General features: G+C 38.3%; 1 protein-coding gene across 3 annotated transcripts in view; it reads right to left on the bottom strand.

The window, feature by feature from the left end:
- LOC131076201 (uncharacterized) overlaps nucleotides 1-18367 on the bottom strand; it is a 109903-nt gene that overhangs the window by 69814 nt on the left and 21722 nt on the right. The gene's annotated exons all lie outside the window — the stretch shown is intronic.

Genomic DNA, 18367 nt, shown 5'->3' on the forward strand with positions numbered 1-18367 from the left:
TTAGGGGGCAGCAGGGGATAGCTATTAAAAAATAGGAAAAAAATTATAAATATAAAAAAATGTCAAATATTGATATCATAACAATGATAAAGCATTAGTCATAGGCATTATAGAAGCTTAATACATAACATTAGATTTGAATTGACATTTCACATGAAAATTGACAAACAAATTAACAAAATTTAAATACTTTCACTATCAATGTGAATATAAATTACATTAGAATTACAACAAAATGCTCAAAGGCTGCAAGTTTCAACTATGAAATGACAAAAACATAGAAACTATATAGCTGTTCCTAATCAGCAGATGCATTTCGTAGGTTTGTATCAAAATCAATGCTCGAGTTTGAGTCACTACCAGTATAAGGGGCTACCTCAAGCAATGGAACCCCAACCAACCCCTCCTATATCTCCTCCTCATCAATCTATACAGCATCTTCAGCATCAACATCCCCACATAAGGCTGGAGTCTGACGATACTGAGGGATTTATCAATCCTGTAGCCGCAAGGCACTATGTACAACAACCAACTTTACGATCATCTAGAGGTAAGGTTGTTCCTCTTGATTAATTGGATGAAGCTATACATGGACAAATTGCTCCGTGCAGTTGAGAAACTGGGAACTTGTGAAAGAAGATGAATGGCAAGTACCTTCAGCTCTAGTGCATCCTTGCCATGTCACGTCCACCATCCAATAGGATCAATTTGAGCTAGTGTAGCTCTATCCAACTTTGCCTTTGGTTTGTTAAAGGTTGAACCAAAAGGATTGATAAATGCAAACCATTGTGTGCAAAGTAAAGCAGATTCCTCTTCAAATATACATTTTTCAAATCCTTTCACCTCTTCACCATGAGATGGAGGCAATCTTTCAGACTTAGCTACATATCATTTGGGATTTAGAGCATAGGCTGCCATGTGAAACACAATGTCCATAGTGTCCCACTATCGCGTCACAATAGGCATAAGATGCTCCTCATATATCCAAAAGTAGGGTTCTTGCTATGAATTGCTTGCTTAATTTGCCCAAACATGCTATCAAAGGTCTCATAAATCTCTCCAAGACTAGGAGTCAATATCGACATATCTCAATACTCGCATAATAGGCTCAATGGAGGAGAATACATATCTACAATTCCAAAACATTAACAAAATAACATTTTAAAGATTCAATCATAAAACCAGCAATTTTCTTACATCATTGTGAACCACCAATTATCATCAAAAAAAATTCATTCCACACTTCTTCCTTCGAGTGTGCTTGTCTATGGCCATCTATCTGTTGTGACGTTTTCACACATCACCCCATTGCAAATGGGGACCCTTGCTTTTTTGCTTTTTAGGGTTTGTTTTTTGGTCTTTTAGGGTTTTGTCAGTTGGCTTTTGCATTTTTGAGTACTGTCGGGGAGATCAATAGGATAGCAGGTCCTGCTAGAGTGAAAGTCCTGATCCTGAAAATTTGGCTAAGTCTGAAAGTCCTGATCCTAAAATTTGGCTAAGTCTGAATGTCCTGATCCTGAAATTTGACTAAGTCTGGAAACTGAAAAACCTCAAAAAACTAGATTTTGCAATATAACTCCTGGAGGTCTGAAACCACTCTCAAACATCCTGAAAGTATATATGGAATATAACTTAAAGTATAAGAATCTATCTTATACTTAAATGTTATATTCCATAAAAATTATCCTGATAGAGAGTTCAAAAAGTCAAATTCTCCTGTCCTTCACTGAGGATCCAGAGCGAATTTCGCTCCTGTCCCTCTCCAAGGGACCAAGGCAAAGCGCTCCTGTCCCTCACCAAGGGTCCAGGGCGAAAAGGCTTATTTGAGTCATTCCTGACCTTGTTTGGTCAAATTGGAACATCAAAGGCATGGTGGAGGACGAAATGAACGTGATAGAGCATCCAGACTTGATCAAAGACAATGAAATGATGGAGTTTTTGTCTACAAAGGTAAAAGCGCTCCTGTCCCTCACCAAGGGACCAGAGCGATTTTCTTTATATGCACATTTTTAGACCTTTCTTAGACTTGAACTCTTATTCATGGCGTGTAACAAGATGATATCTTCCTTAGCCAAGACATTTCATGGTGAAAAGTGAAGCATTTTGGCCTAGAGGGTAAAATTCGCTCCTGTCCCTCACTGAAGGACCGGAGCTTGAATTCCAAATTTGCATTATCCTTGCAAGATTTAAGTGATTTCGCGATTTGAAGAGGTCAAGGGAAGTATGTTTTGCCCGTTGAATATAACTTGAGTAGGCCACAAAGAAGAGAATCAACCCAAATGGCAATAGGCGCTCCTGTCCCTCTCCAAGGGACCAGAGCAATTTTCTCACAAGACAAATTTTTGGCAAAGGTAAGGCAAGTTGCGCGTTTGAGATGAATGAAGGGAGGCATAATCGATCCATTGAAGATAATTTTGAAAATTAGCAAAGCACAAGTGAGCTCATAGTTGCAAAATCGCTCGTCCCTCTCCAAGGGACCAGGGCGAAAAACACATTAGCCAGCCTTCCTCTCCAGATTGGGACGAGTCCAGGCCAAGGCACAAGTTTGGAATGATATTTAAAGTGCTTCAAAGAAGAATGGAGTTGCAAGGACCACAAAATTCGATGAAAATTGGCTAAGGCGCTCCTGTCCCTCTCCAAGGGACCAGAGCGAAATCTTCAATATGCCTAATCGCCTAACATTTTGAAATGCTACTTTTGTTTCCAAGACTCAAGATGGAATGGGGAATCATGTTTTACGCCTTAGGAGTAACTGAAGGTCGATGTGGTCAAGAGATTGTGCAATAAACTAAAAAGCGCTCCTGTCCTCCACTGAAGGACCAAGGCGATTTTCTATAAAATCAACAATTTTCCTCCAAAACCACGCCAGGACAAGGTTGTGCAAAGTGAGAAATATCTTTCGAAAGATGATGAACAAGGAATTACCCCCAAGAATCGACAATCTTAGGCTCAAGTGTAAAAATTGCTCCTGTCCTTCACTGGAGGACCAGGGCGAAAATCTTAAGAGGATCAATTTTGCCTTGCAAAAAACGAGTTGAACATGCACTGAAGGGACGAATGAAGCTCATTGTTTACCTCCAAACTTGAATTGGTGATTTGAAAGATAAGGACCAAGGACAAAGGGTGAGATCGCTCCTGTCCCTCACCAAGGAACCAGGGCGAAAATGTCTTAAGGTACGCTCCTCCTGAAGAACGAATGAATTAAGCTCAAAGTTCCCAATAAAAATACCATTTTGGACGCCAAGGATGAGGTTTTGAACGTGAAAGCAAGGAATACAAGGTTTAAAATGCAAGAGCGCTCCTGTCCCTCTCCAAGGGACCAGAGTGGGGTTATTGACATTCGTTATTTTTTACCATGCTTGGGCTTTAATATCCTCCAAATCGCATGAAATGCCAAAATCATCAACTTCGAAATATTTGAAAAAATTAAATTAAATTGGCATTTAATAAATTGATTTTAGGCCTTAAAAAAATCAAATTTCTATTATAAAGGCATTTAAAATTAATTTTTATTAAATTAAAATTGAAAAGAGAGCGCTTGAGGTATCATTTTTATTATTTTATTAAGTTGGCCTCTTCCTTTTTTTAATTTTATTTATTTTTGGCCTATTTTGCCAAGTCGGCCTATGGGGAGGTGAAATGGTGAGCGCTCTATATATTTGGGGTGTGTTTTTCATTATTCAAATCATTCATTCATTGTTTCAAGTGCGATTTGGAGAGGCAAGTAAGGAAGTGCGAAAGCTGGCCTATTTGGAGCGAATTTTCTTTAAGTGTTGAAGACTTAAGGTGGTGGAGTTGATGCTTGTGAAGACTAAAGGAGGCGCATTTTGCTAAAGGGAGTCTTGATCTACATTTTGCCTAGCAAATTCTCCTATTTTTGCATCATTTTTTAGAATTAATTCCCAAGTGAAGGTATGGCGTAATCACCTTGGCACCATTTTTGAAGATTTAAATTTTGCTTTGAAAATCCTAAATTAGGAAATGATAACTCAAGATTTATCATGAAGTTTCCTAAATTAGAATCTTGAATCTTCCTTTCTACACTTCAAGATATATTACTAATTGTGAAATGTTGTGTAGGTATCAAGATGGCGACTCCCAAGCTCGAAAGATCTACAAGTCGGAAGACTCTCCTCAAGGAAAATCAAGCCAGATCAAGGACGATCAAGCAAGGACAAGGACGACCTTCTTCGATCCAGCCTAGCATCGACAAGGGCGACCTCTTCTCCAATCCAATATTCCAAGGCGAGGTACATCAATCCTTCTGCACATCAAGGACACAAGAAGTTAGAACAAGGGGTCGTTGAAGAAGCGGATAGTTCCAGATGAATTAATTAAAGCTAGCTTCTCAACAACATCAAGTTGAATATTTACCAAGTTACAAGTGTCAGACGAGGTGGCATCCTAGTCATCACTTCTCCAGTCAGTGTGGTCCACCTCAGCATTTCCAGATTCAATGTACCTAACTCATGGAAGGTGGCACAAACTCCGATGTACCTACCCCAACTATCCATTGGTGGAATTTTCCAGAGAGGACATGTGTCCAAGCAATACAATTTTATCATTGGTCAAGCATTAAATGTTATGTAATGGTTGTAACAAACCCTAATTAGGGTTTTCATTGTTGAATCTTGGCCATTGATCTCGAATTGATCTAAGCCATCGAATTGTATTGAGGGCACTATCCTGGCATTTCATTTTGTAAAGAGGGATAGATAGTTAGAATATAGTTGGAAGCAGTTAGAAGATAGATAGAGAGTAGTTAGAAGGTGATTAGCTAGTTGATAGAATAGCAATTAAAGTAGAGTAGAGAGAGAAGGCAAAGATTGTTGCCAAGATGTTGTTGTAAAAGACTTGTAACTTCATTGAAGAAATGGTGAAATTTATGGGTCGATTCGACAATTTGCATGGTCTCTATACTTCTCGTATTTGATTTCATGTTATTAGATGAGTGGAAGAAATGTGCTTGATTGATGGTGGAATTCGTATATCCATACTACTAGCAGTTTGTTGATTGTAGACTTGCCTTGTGTAGTCAACTGGAATCATTCAGCTTAAGCTTAACTTCAATTGTCGCTTCTTCATTGATATGCATCGACTTGATGGTGTCTATGCCTGCAGTGATGATTTGAACATCATAAAGCTTTCCTTCGAAGATCGCACTAACCTTGTGGAGATGGTCCTGCGATGTCAAAACAAGACTTAGTTAGAATTTCATCAAAGATCATTCATTGCTCCTACATTCTTAGTATTAGAATTAGATCCTTTCCTCACCCTCCTCTTTTTTCCTTTTTTTTCAAATCAAAGCTAGTAAGAGCCTGTGTTCCAGCAATATTCAAAGCAAATCAGACGTTCAATCATCAAATGTAAGTCCCCTTGTGATTCCAGCAAATCACATCATACCACAGAGAGCTTATCCACACGTAGAGACCCTACATACAAGAACCTTGAAGTCATCCCGATTGATCCTTTTCGCGACATCTTCAGCATTCGAAGGCTTTACTCAAGAGAGGATAAGGTACCCTTAGGTATTTTATTCTATGTTTGATAGTGTACAAAATACACGTCAACACTATCCCACTTTGAATTAACCACCATTAATTATAAAGCCTTCTAGACCTCTAACAAAATAAAATAGCGTGCATATCTAATATCCACAGGCTTGAGGAATACCTTCCTCGAAAAAGTCTTGATCAAAGCAAGTGAAGTGTGATGATTGCAAATTTACATCTACACAAATCTAACCTCTAGCACCAATACCTTCACCCAATCTATCTTCCCAATGTCTTTCAAGGTATTATTCAATGCATAATAACAATAATGGGGTCCAAAAAATGTGATTGTAAGCACCTCCACCATCAAGCTAGCTAACTTTCATACATAGACTGAATAAAAAACTACTTGTACAACATTAGAGGCTCCAACCCCTTCTATGGCACCTTTCAAAATTGGAAATTGGAAATTTGCATCCTTCCTCTTCCCTAAACAATCAAACTTGTGAAAATCATATTGATGAGAGGCAAATGTTATGATGATAGAGCATCCATCCCTTATCGAAGTTTGTCTCATCTCTTCTGTCAACACACTTGCCTTGTAATGCCCCTTTTTCTTGAATGCCCTAGATTTTGTTGGGAAAATAGGTGTTGTACACCTTGCATAATAATGTTTATAATTGTAATATTTTATTTATTATGTTAGTTGCACATGGTTGGGGTTTCGAAAGCTTTCATGGTTGTAATTGTAATGGTTGCATTGTTGATAATACATGGTGATAGATGCTTTTGGAGGCAAAGTTTTTCCCTCACAAGGGATTTCCCAGGGTATATCTTGTCTCAACTTTGATGGGTATGTTGTACATTCCTTGCATGTGGATTCTGTGTGTTTATTTGATTGAAATCTCAATTGGGTTATGTGGAATTGTTATATTATGGCTGCAAGTTTCTTTTCAACACACTCGCCTTGTAATGTCCCTTTTTCTTGAATGCCCTAGTTTTTATTAGAATATTTAATTATATTTTAGTCACCTATATTTAATTCCTTGTTTAATGGTCATTTAGCTTTTTAGTTAATTAGCTTTTAAGCTTTATTTAGCATTTAGCTTTTTCTTTTTAGTTAATTAGCTTTTAAGCTTAATTTAGCTTTTAGCTCTTTAATCTTTTACTTTAACGTTATGTTCTAATTATAGAACATCGTCTTGTAACCTCTATATATACGTGTGTGTATCGTTCAATGTAATCATCCGATTATTGAATCATTCATTCAATTTATTTTTCATGGTATCAGAGCGGGTCAATGGGATTCTTTAAAGTTTGGTGAATTTTTTAATAAAAATTCATGGCCTTCTTTCTAGAATATTTTCCAAAATTTTTTTAATTGTTTTTTTATAAAAAAAATGATTTTTCTTTTTTGTGGGTTTCAAGGGTTTCTTGTTCGTGGGCGAATTTCTTTGTGCTGGGCAGCAGTTCATGTTTTTTTAGGGTGCTAGAGATTTTCGGGCCTGCAACCTGGAGATTTTTTTTTTGTAGATTGAAAATTTTCCTAGGGTTTTTGCAATTTTCTACTAGGGTTTTGACCCTTCAATTCAAGTCGAAATTTTATTTTGCTTGCAGATTTCTGGTGGGTTTTTTGAGACCTCAACTGGGTTGTCGTCAGATTTTTTTGGGTGCATCATTTTCCGTGCCTCAATTTTTGAGCCATCGGATCTGTATTTTGATTTTAGATTCTTGGTGGGTTTTTCGAGAGCTTTTTGGGGTTGATCTCAGATTTTTCTAGTTGCCTTGTTTTTCGTGCCTCAAATTTTGTGCCAGCGAATTTGCCATGGAATTTTAAAACAGTCAACGATTTCTGCTAATTCTGTGGGCGTTGTTTATGCTGTACATCCAACCTAGGGTTTCTGCCCTTTTTTTTTTTTGCATTTTTTTTGGAAAAAAAATCGTCAATATTTTTCTGTTTTTTTTCCAAAAAAAAAATCATGGGTATTTTTTTATTTTCTACAAATTATTATTTTTTCTGATTATTTTCAGGAAAAATTTCAGGTTTTAAGTTTGCAGAAAAATTTTAATTTTTGGGTTTCTTCCAAACCTCGAAATTCGCACCTTAGAATTCGTGCCAGAATTCTCCTCCAGGGTTTCAGATTTTTTATGCGGCTGCTTCTATTCTGATTTTTAATCAGAATTTTCCATCTCATTCTTTGTGCCTTCACTAGGTTGACCACGTTCAACCTCAGTTTCTGTGATGGCATCTTTGACCAACATCATGTTGGAACACAGAGAGAAGTTCAACAGTTGCCACAACACCTGGAAACAGTGCATGTTCACGATATCTGAATATCGTTGCCTTGATCAGATTGATTTAGGCCAAACCTCGTCTTACAAGTCCCAAGGTTTTCATGATTTTTTCCTGAAAAATTGTCTGTCGGTTTTCTGATTTTTTCCACAAAAAATCATGGGAGGGTTTTCATGATTTTTTCCTCAAAAATTGTTCGCAGGGTTTATAATTTTCCCTTAAAAATTATCTCATCTGTAATCCGCGATATTCGCATAAGATTTTAGTTATCTGGGTTTTACCCTTTTTTTCCACAAAAACGATGATTTGTAACCTTAGATTTCTTGGTTTTTCAATTTTCTCCTCAAAATCGTAAATTCTCTTTTCGAGGGTTCCTATTTCAGGGTTTGACGGTTTTTTCCTCAAAATCGTGCTTTGTTGCAGTTAGTTTGGGTCGCACCTGCCAGGGCGAACATCTGCAACCGTGGTATCTTGCAATCAATTTTGGAGTTGGTACTCTTCTGCAAAAGGGTTTGCTGATTTTTTCCTCAAAATCATTGTTTCGGGCTTCAATAATTCGTGTTTGGCAGATCTCTAATTCCCGTGTGAAGGTTACATTAGCTTGGATGGCTTTTGGTATTCTTGGTCATTAACACTTTTCAGATCCAAGGAGGGTCTCCACCACAGCAGAGTGTTCTTTTCATTTGTGATCAAAAGCCTGTTGACGTGTATTTTGTACACAATCATACACAGAATAAAATACCGACAGGCATCTTATCCTCTCTTGAGAAAATAGTCTCTAACTGCTGAAGATTCGCGTAAAGGATCAGTTAGGTAGACTCCAAGGTTCTTTTAGTGGGATCTCCACGTGTGGACAAGCTTTTTTAGTGGTATGATGTGATTTGCTGTTTCCTCCAAGGCGTCTTACGGATTCAAAGGCTCGAAGATTTTACTAATCTAAAAGGAACTTTCAAAAATGGCAAAAGGACAGGGTTTAAGTAAGTCTAATCTAGCCTAACCCTATGAACGACTTAGCATGAATGAGATTTGGCAAGACTCAACCAACTTCAATTTTGCCATAAGATAACAACTCAATTGAAATTAGTGCGATCTTCTAAGGTAATAATGGTGTTCAATGCATCAAAGACCAAGGACACTACTATGAAAGTACATATCCTAGATACGAAAATGCTTGAAGGTTAAGGACTCAAAATGTTTTCCAGTCGACCACGCAAGGCGTTCCTACAATCAGCAAGAAGCTAGTGGTTTGGATAGCGAATCCTACCAAATATCAAATCTCACACTTAGTCTTTCAAATTAACAACTACTTTGATTGAGCGTGATTCAAGTACATCCAACAACCATGAAGATAACTTATGAAATTTGCAACAAAACACCATAACTTCAATATTTTATTGATTTCCAAGTCATCATATACAACAATTGCTTGAATTTCTCTCTTCAAGACTCAATCTTGCTACAAAATAAAATTGCTTCTAACTCTAATCTCTCTATTACATCAACTATTATCTCTTACACTTATTCACTATTTTCTATCACAAATGAAATGAAAAATGGGGGTATAAATAGCATCCCCAGTTACAATGAAAGGTCCAGATTGAAAATAAATCAATGGACAAGATCATGACACCTAAACCCTAATTAGGGTTTGTTACAAATGACCTCCTTTTTTACTGAACAACATTAAATACATAGCCAAATATTAAATTTGGCACAAAAATCTAGGAGGTATCAACCAATGAGAAATAAGATGTCATGTCATCTGTAACAACCTTTCATCTAGAATCTTATTCCCTTTCCAATTCTCTTTCTTAGCATATGCAATGAATTTTGTCACGATTCCTTCAATTTCTGTGCTTGGAATCTCGGGAAGATTCTTGATACTCTCTTCTAAGTGGATAACCTGATCAAATGCATCTAGAAGAGCTGTGTCCCAAGTAGGTTCAAGTTCCTTTGTTTTATCAATCAGGAGCATGGTGGCATACATCTGATCATACTGCTCATCTGTAACATCTGCGTCCTTGCGAAAGATGATCTTGATTCTATCCTCAAATTCTTGTATATCCACATCTGTCTCGACCTCGATCCTTCTGCCAAGAATGGTACGAAGTACCTCAAATACTCTGTCCTGGATCGGATTGATCACCTCCTCAACTTGACCACATCTAACACTGATGTCCTCGAAGAGAACACTCTTTATATGGAGCAAGGTTGACCACTGAAACAAACTGTGAGAATCACCTTCTAAGATCCTCTCTTGTGCTAAAATTCTTCTGGATGTGTGTCTTATAACTTTCAAGACAGGGATGACAACGTCCTTGGTATGGGCAAATGCAGCTACTGTTGCCATCAATCTGTGAATAATCTCAAGAACTTGGATAGCCTGATGGGTGATCTTCGACATCCTTGTAACAAACTCAATGTCCACACGTGGAGATCCCACTAAAAGAACCTTGGAGTCTACCTAACTGATCCTTTACGCGAATCTTCAGCAGTTAGAGACTATTTTCTCAAGAGAGGATAAGATGCCTGTCGGTATTTTATTCTGTGTATGATTGTGTACAAAATACACGTCAACAAAGCCCTACAGTGTCTTTTGTAGGCTAGTTAGTAGATAGAATAACCATTAAGGGAGGGTATTAGAATATTTAATTATATTTAGTTCCTTGTTTAATGGTCATTTAGCTTTTTACTTAATTAGCTTTTAAGCTTTATTTAGCATTTAGCTTTTTTTTTTTAGTTAATTAGCTTTTAAGCTTAATTTAGCTTTTAGCTCTTTAATCTTTTACTTTAACGTTATGTTCTAATTATAGAACATCGTCTTGTAACCTCTATATATACGTGTGTATATCGTTCAATGTAATCATCCGATTATTGAATCATTCATTCAATTTATTTTTCAGTTTTGCACTAATATCAAATTTCCAAGTAGGAGATGGAATAGGGTTTTGCACCAACTTAGATTACACAAATTGAGGGCCTGCAAATATGTTAGATAATCATTGAAAACATAATTAAATAGATATCTTTGTTAGAAGTATAAGCAAAACATAGATCTCATTACTAGGGTTTAGGAACATTAACTTGATTATAAGATAGACATAACTTAATGATGGATCTCAACCATAGGGAGGCTAAGATAGATGGTATGTTAGGGTGCCCGAATATTCCTCTACCCTAGGCCCAAGAGCGAATATTCAATCCTCTTGGCCTCACGGGACCATTCGGTCGCCACCATGAGGTGGAATATCTAGTGAGGGTTTGCATAGTTGTTCCCCTCACCATTCTTCCTTTATCTTCCCCCCTATGATCTGAATTCCTTAATCTCATGACCAATCATGATAGGGAAGTCAAAACGATTACAGTAGGGTGTCATGAGATCCTTCACTCCTAAGCCCAAGGGCAACACTCCTTGTGCACCCTTGGCCTCAAGGGACCATTCGGTCACCACCATGAGGTGGCATACTTAGGAGAGGACCACACCACTGTTTCTCCTCTGTGTATCCCCTTATTCCTTAATCCTGATTGATAGCATTAATCATACACATAGAAATCATTATTTCCTTCATCTAGTATGTAAGAGATTAAATTGTTGTATGCCTAAGTTGGTTATCAATGTCAGATGTGATGTCTTCAATGATATAATGTGTTGATCTTCTCTTTTGGGCACCCATGCTTATCAGATCACTCTTCTTGATCTATTTGATGCCTTATGAATAATCTACTCTTTATGAGCAGCGATGCTAATTGTTTTCTGCTCTACTGAATGATATTCCTTTCATTGTTGGATTAGTCTATTGCAACATATTGGAAGTCATGTTATTGCTCGTTGTTGACGTGTTTTTTATGGCAACGCCTAACACAGAATAAAGTTGCCTAACAGTCATGTCACTCTCTCTTGATCAAAGTACGACTGCATGCTAAGATTGCAGGAAGTTCAAACAATCAACTCCAAGGTTCCCTTATGCTACGGATGTGACTCAGTTGGCTGATGTGAATGCTGGTAATCCAAGGGGACTTACGTTTAAATCATTCTTTCACTTCTTCATTGTGGCTGGAACTTCATCGCCGGATATAGCACTTTTGTGATGCTTCTGCTTAAACTGTAATGAACTGAAAATAAAGGGGGAAGGGTTAGAAGGATCTAAATCTACTCCTAAGGACAATGATATCAATAAATAATGCTTTAGTGGACAAATTCCAAATAAACCAAGCTCTGTTTTGCCAAGTTTAACTACAACTCCGCAAGAACCAATGCAATCTACTGAGGATGTTAAAGAATTTTCACATTGAGAAAATGCATTTGAATACCCAACACGATGCAATCCAAACGACTATTCACAATTGAACTTAGCACAAATTTGGTGGTTCAAGCTAACTTTACGCTCCAACTTATAATCAACAAGATGCAAAAAGTATGAACCATGGAAATTCATCAAACACCATTACATTCTCCATTGAAATCAAAGCACTATACTACTACTCTAAGTGAGTGTTGACGTGTATTTTGTACACAATCATACACAGAATAAAATACCTAAAGGCATCTTATCCTCTCTTGAGAAAATAGTCTCTAACTGCTGAAGATTCGCGTAAAGGATCAGTTAGGTAGACTCCAAGGTTCCTTTAGTGGGGTCTCCACGTGTGGACAAGCTCCAGTGGTATGATGTGATTTGCTGGAATCACAAGGGGACTTACATTGAACTTCCGATCTGCTTTACTGGACACAGGCTCTTACTAACTTAGATTAAAAAAATGGAAAAAGGATAAGGGCGAAGAGAGGATCTAATCCTAATACTAAGAATGTAGGAGCAATGATTTGATTTTTGATGAAACTCTAACTAGGTCTTGTTTTGACATCAATGGAACATCTACACAAGGCTAGTGCGATCTTCTAAGGAAGCTTTATGATGTTCAAATCATCACCGCAGGCATAGATACCATCCAAGTTGATGCATATCAATGAAGAAGCGACAAATTGAAATTGAGCTTGAGCTGAACGATTCCAGTTGACTACACAAGGCAAGTCTGCAATCAACAAACTGCTAGTAGTATGGATATACGAATTCCATCATCAATTAATCACATTTCCTCCATTCATCTAATCATCTACCATCTAAGATTGAAGACTTCAACAAGAAACCATGCAAATTGCAAGAAAACGACATATTTCACCATTACTTCAATGAAAATGGAGTTTGTTTACAATCAATGGCAACAATTTCTTGCCTTGTCCTCCTATTCTACTCTCTAACTACTTTCAACTATTTCTATACTATCTCTAATCCTCTAATCTCTCTCTCTAACTCTAATTCTCTTTTACAAATGAAATGTTTGGGCTTATATAGTGCCCACAATACAATCTGATGGCTTAGATCAATTCAAGATCAATGGCCAAGATTCAACAATGAAAACCCTAATTAGGGTTTGTTACAATCATTACATAACATTTAATGTTTGACCAATGATAAAATTGTATTGCTTGGACACATGTCCCTTTTAGAAAAATTGACCAATGGATAGCCAGGGTAGGTACATCGGAGTTTGTGCCACCTTCCATGAGTTAAGTACATTGAATCTGGTCATGCTGAGGTGGAACACACTGACTGGAGAAATGATGACTAGGACGCCACCTCATCTAACACTTGTAACTTGGTAGATATTCCTCTTGATATTGTTGAGAAACTTGCTTTAATTAATTCCTCTGGATCTATTTTGCTTCTTCAACGAGCCCTTGTTCTAACTCCTTGCGTCCTTGATGTGCAGGAAGATGATGTACCTCGCCTTGGAACGCTGGATTGCCCTTGATGATGTTAGTCCAAAGAAGGTCGTCCATGTCCTGGCTTGATCGTCCTGGCGAAGACCGTCCTTGATCCGGCTTGATTTTCCTTGAAGAGGCCTCCATTTGATGCATACACAACATTTCAAAATTAGTAACATGATTTTGCAATACATAACATAAATTAGAGAGCAAATTTTAGGAAACTTAATGATAAGTCCTTTATTAATCATTTCCTAAAAAAGACTGAGCTAAGGAAAAACAAAATTTCAAAATTAAGGCAATGACAATGAACAATTCAAAATCAAGACAATAAAACCAATATCGCCATACCTCAGGAGAGAGCTAACTCTAGAATGCAAATGAGAAAAATTTGCCTAGGCAAAATTGGAGGAGTAAAATAGTCTTCAATGTGGTCTCCTCAAAATCGACTTCGCCACCTTTGGATTTCAATGTGATCTTCAAGTATTGCCTTAGACGTGGTCTTAAATGATCTTCAAATTTGCCCTTGACAAATCGCTCAAACAAATCCTCCAAGTCTTTAGCAAATTCGCCTTAATGTATCCTCAAGTTCGCATTTGGTGTGGTCTTCAAATTCGCACCACCCTTTGATAACTAAGCGCCACCCTTGGTTTGAATTCGCACCACCTTCGAACACACTTCGCACTATATTCGCCTCTCCTCAATTCGCATGAAGAAAGGTAAAAATGATTATGTGAAAATGAAAATTTCCACTCCCCTTATATAGCGCTTCACACCTTTTACCCACTTTGGCCGACTTGAATAAATAAAACCATTTTTTAAATGATTTTCAATAAAATAACAAGGCCGACTTGCTTAACTGAGCGCTCCAAATCGATTTTTATTAATTAATTAATTAATTATAAATGCCTTGCGTTTTTTAAATGTGAATTTCGATTTTTAAATAAAGGCAAAAAATAATTAATAAAAGATAACGCCATATTAAATGCTAAATAAAATGGATATTCAATTTTTAAATCGATTTAGCATTTGAGGAAAATTCGAATTGTTTATTTTGACGCCAAAACTGGAAAACAAAGGGACGTACCTCATCGCTCTGGTCCCTTGGAGAGGGACAGGAGCGATCCATGACTTTGGTCTCGATTTTTGCATTTCTTACGTCCAACTCCTTCATCTCCACGTTGAAAATCGATCATCTCGATGGTCTTTCGAATTTGATTGCCTTGTGTGCGCATATGGGTGTCTTTTAAGTGCATATCGCCCTGGTCCTTGTCCAAAGGACAGGAGCGATCCATGTTTTTCACGTTCATCTTGCATCTTTTAATTTCGATCTTTCATTGTTGGCGAATAACATACTTTACTTGTTCCTTTTGCGCTTGATTCATTTGTCTTCATTATGTGTTTGGTCATTTTAAGGGGTCATCGCCCTTGTCCCTTGGAGAGGGACAGGAGCGATCCATGTCCTTTTCCTTGACCTTGGCAACTTTACACTTTGATCTCCTTTGCAATGTCTTCTAGACGCCGTCCTTCGCTCTTCCTAACCTCGTTTTGCTTTGATCTTGAAGGAACGTGAGTGTTTTGATAAGATCGCCCTGGTCCTTGTCCAAAGGACAGGAGCGATGGGAGGCTTTTACATTGTTTGGCGATGTTTGGACGTTGAAAACCCTTGCGAATTATCTTCATACGATGCCTTGGACCCTCTAAAACATTGCGAAGTCTTGTCCTTACGTAAATTTTGCATGAAATGACCAATGCATTCAACATCGCCCTGGTCCCTTCCTGAGGGACAGGAGCGATCTAGGCTATAGGGTGCGAATTTCATCATTGCGACGGCCTTTGAATGTTTGTGCTTGCTAAAAAAAAACTTGGATCGTCTTTGAACTTGCGTAGGAAGCAACATCATCCTTGTATCGCCCTTGTCCCTTGGACCCTCTAAAACATTGCGAAACCTTGACCTTACGTGATTCTTGCATGAGTTGATCAATATACCTAATATCGCTCTGGTCCTTCAGTGAGGGACAAGAGCGAAATTGACCCTCTAGGCAAGAACTTCATCATTTCATTGTTTTTGATCAAGTCTGGATGTTCTATCATGCTCATTTCGTCCTTCACCATGCCTTTGATGTCTCGATTCGTCCAAACAAGGTCAGGAATGGCTCAACTAAGCATTTTCGCTCTGGACCCTTGGTGAGGGACACGAGCGATTCGCCCTGGTCCCTTGGAGAGGGACACGAGCGCATTTCGCTCTGGACCCTTGGAGAAGGACACGAGCGAAATTTGACTTTTCGCACTCTCGATCAGGACATTTTTAATGGAATATAACTTAAAGTATAAGTGACATTTCCTTCTATGTTTCTTCTTTCTTATACTTTAAGTTATATTCCATATATACTTTCAGGATGTTTGAGAGTGGTTTCAGACCTCCAGGAGTTATATTGCAAAATCTAGTTTTTGGAGGTTTTTTCAGTTTCCAGACTTAGTCAAATTTCAGGGTCAGGACATTCCAGACTTAGCCAAATTTCAGGATCAGGACCTCACTCAAGCCGGACTTGCTTATCCATGTGATCTCCCCGACAGCACTTCAAGTTATATTCATTTGATAAAATGTACCTCTTTGGACCTTTTCACATCGTCAAGACGTTAAAATCCTGCAAGGACAAAGCAATATTTGATTTTAAGCTCCGGTCCTTCACTGAGGGACAGGAGCGATTTTGCTCCTGGAGGCATTTCTGTGCTCATGAAAATCTTCAATTTATATTCAATGGAAAGATCTCGCCTTTCTCCATCACTTCCAATTCGTAATTCATCTTGACCCTGCAGGAATAGTAAGATATTTGAAAACGAGCTCCCGTCCTTCACTGAGGGACAGGAGCGATTTTGCTCCTACAGGCCAAAATATCATGATTTTACACATTTTATCACTTCACAAGGCGAAAACAAATCATTTGAAATGCTTAGGATCAAAATTCAAAAAAGTCAAAATTTGGTCAAAAATATTCAGTTGGACAAAAATTCACATTTCATCTTCAACACTTAGACAAATTTAAGCTCTGCATCAACATTCCAATTGAAAATTAGACCATTCTGGCGAATTCATTTCATTCAAAATTTGTATCCTACGAAAGGAAGCTCAAAAAGCTCTCAAAACTGACTGGATTTTGGTCCGAAAAGACGGTAATTAGAACCCTAAGGCTTGACCCTAAATCCAGACAACTAACAAACTAACAAAATCCTAGAAAAAGCAAAGCGAAAACGAGCAAAACGAGCAAAAAACATGGGTCCCCATTTGCAATGGGGCGATGTGTGAAAACGTCACAACAGTGAGGAAGGTGAAACCATGCAAGTTTTGAAAAATAACTTAACTGAACCAAAGTTCCCAGACTCGGACTCGGCAAGGCTGACTCGGCTCGGACTCGGCAACGACTCAGCAAAATAAGAAAACCTTTGCAATTTAGAGATTTTTAACGATTTAAAACTTGTTTCATACACCCATTATTGAATTAAGCTTAAAGACACTATAACATCATTAGATAGAAGCTAATTTGATCACATACATAAACATACATCCATCACATGCGTAGAAATGTAAATTATAGCTGAAGGAATTAGAAAACATAGATATATAGAGTTATAAATGATGTCCAATGTATATAAAATCCATGACTTCAAATGTTCCCAAACATATATGTAACTGTAAAGTGTAAACAAAAACAAGTCTATGGCTCAGGCTCTGACTCAGCCTCGTCTATCTGCCTCCTACAAAGGCGTCTAAGGTAGGTCCTAGATGACTGAGTAGCCATAGTCTCTGCCTGTGATGTGCCAGTCTGAGTAGCCATAGGTGTTGTCCCTGATCGTGCTCTATCCTCCTCCTCTGCCATAGCCACAACCTCAGCCTCTTTGTCTACCTAGTCAACCCACTCAAGGTCCTCAGCAGTGAAGACTGGATCGGTGGACTCAGTGAGCCAATCGGACTCGAGGTCGACTTCCTCTAGAGTGATCGGAGAGAAGTCAGCGTCCAAAATCTGTCTGGTCCTAAGACGGAGGTTGTAATGAACAAAGACTAGATCATTCAACCTCTCCACACACAATCTATTTCGCCTCTTCGAGTGGACGTGCTCGAACATGCTCCAGTTGCGCTCACATCTAGAAGCACTGCATGGCTGGCTCAATATGCGAATGGCAATTTTTTGAAGGTTTGGGGTTGAAGGCCCAAACATTTGCCACCATCTATCTGAGATGAGGAAAAGAAAAAAAAAATAGTCTCATTTCCAACTTTAAAGGTAGATTATAAAATGAATAATTAAAATGCATAAGTCACGACCCTCGGACCCGGCGAGTCTCCCTGACTCGCCAGGTCCGAGGGTCGTGACCCGGCCGAGGATCGTGACCCCGGTCAGGGCACGACCCTCGGACTCGACGAGTCAAAGAGTGACTCACTGACTCAGCAAGGCAGGCGAGTCATGCCCCCTAACCCGTCCGAGCCCGAGTCAGAGTCACCCAGCCCGCTGACTCGAGTGACTCGCCATGAGTCACAAAACTCTGAACTAAACACCATCAGAGAACAATGTTTCACTGTTATTATCTCAAAACTTATTGCAACAATTTCGTATAAATCTCCTTCCACTTTACAAATGAAGGGGTCACCCCTTTATATAAGTTCCATGCCTTGGCTACATGCAAAACCCTAATTAGGGTTTTCCCCAAAAAGATTCTCCACACATGATGCAACAAGGTGGGAATATTCATTGAATGCCCATTATGCCCACATACAATTAATTCTTACATGCCCAAAATGTTAATTTTAGGATCAGATTGTAGAAA

Source organism: Cryptomeria japonica, chromosome 3 (genome assembly GCF_030272615.1).
Source record: "Cryptomeria japonica chromosome 3, Sugi_1.0, whole genome shotgun sequence".
In the NCBI taxonomy this organism is placed as follows: Eukaryota; Viridiplantae; Streptophyta; class Pinopsida; order Cupressales; family Cupressaceae; genus Cryptomeria; species Cryptomeria japonica.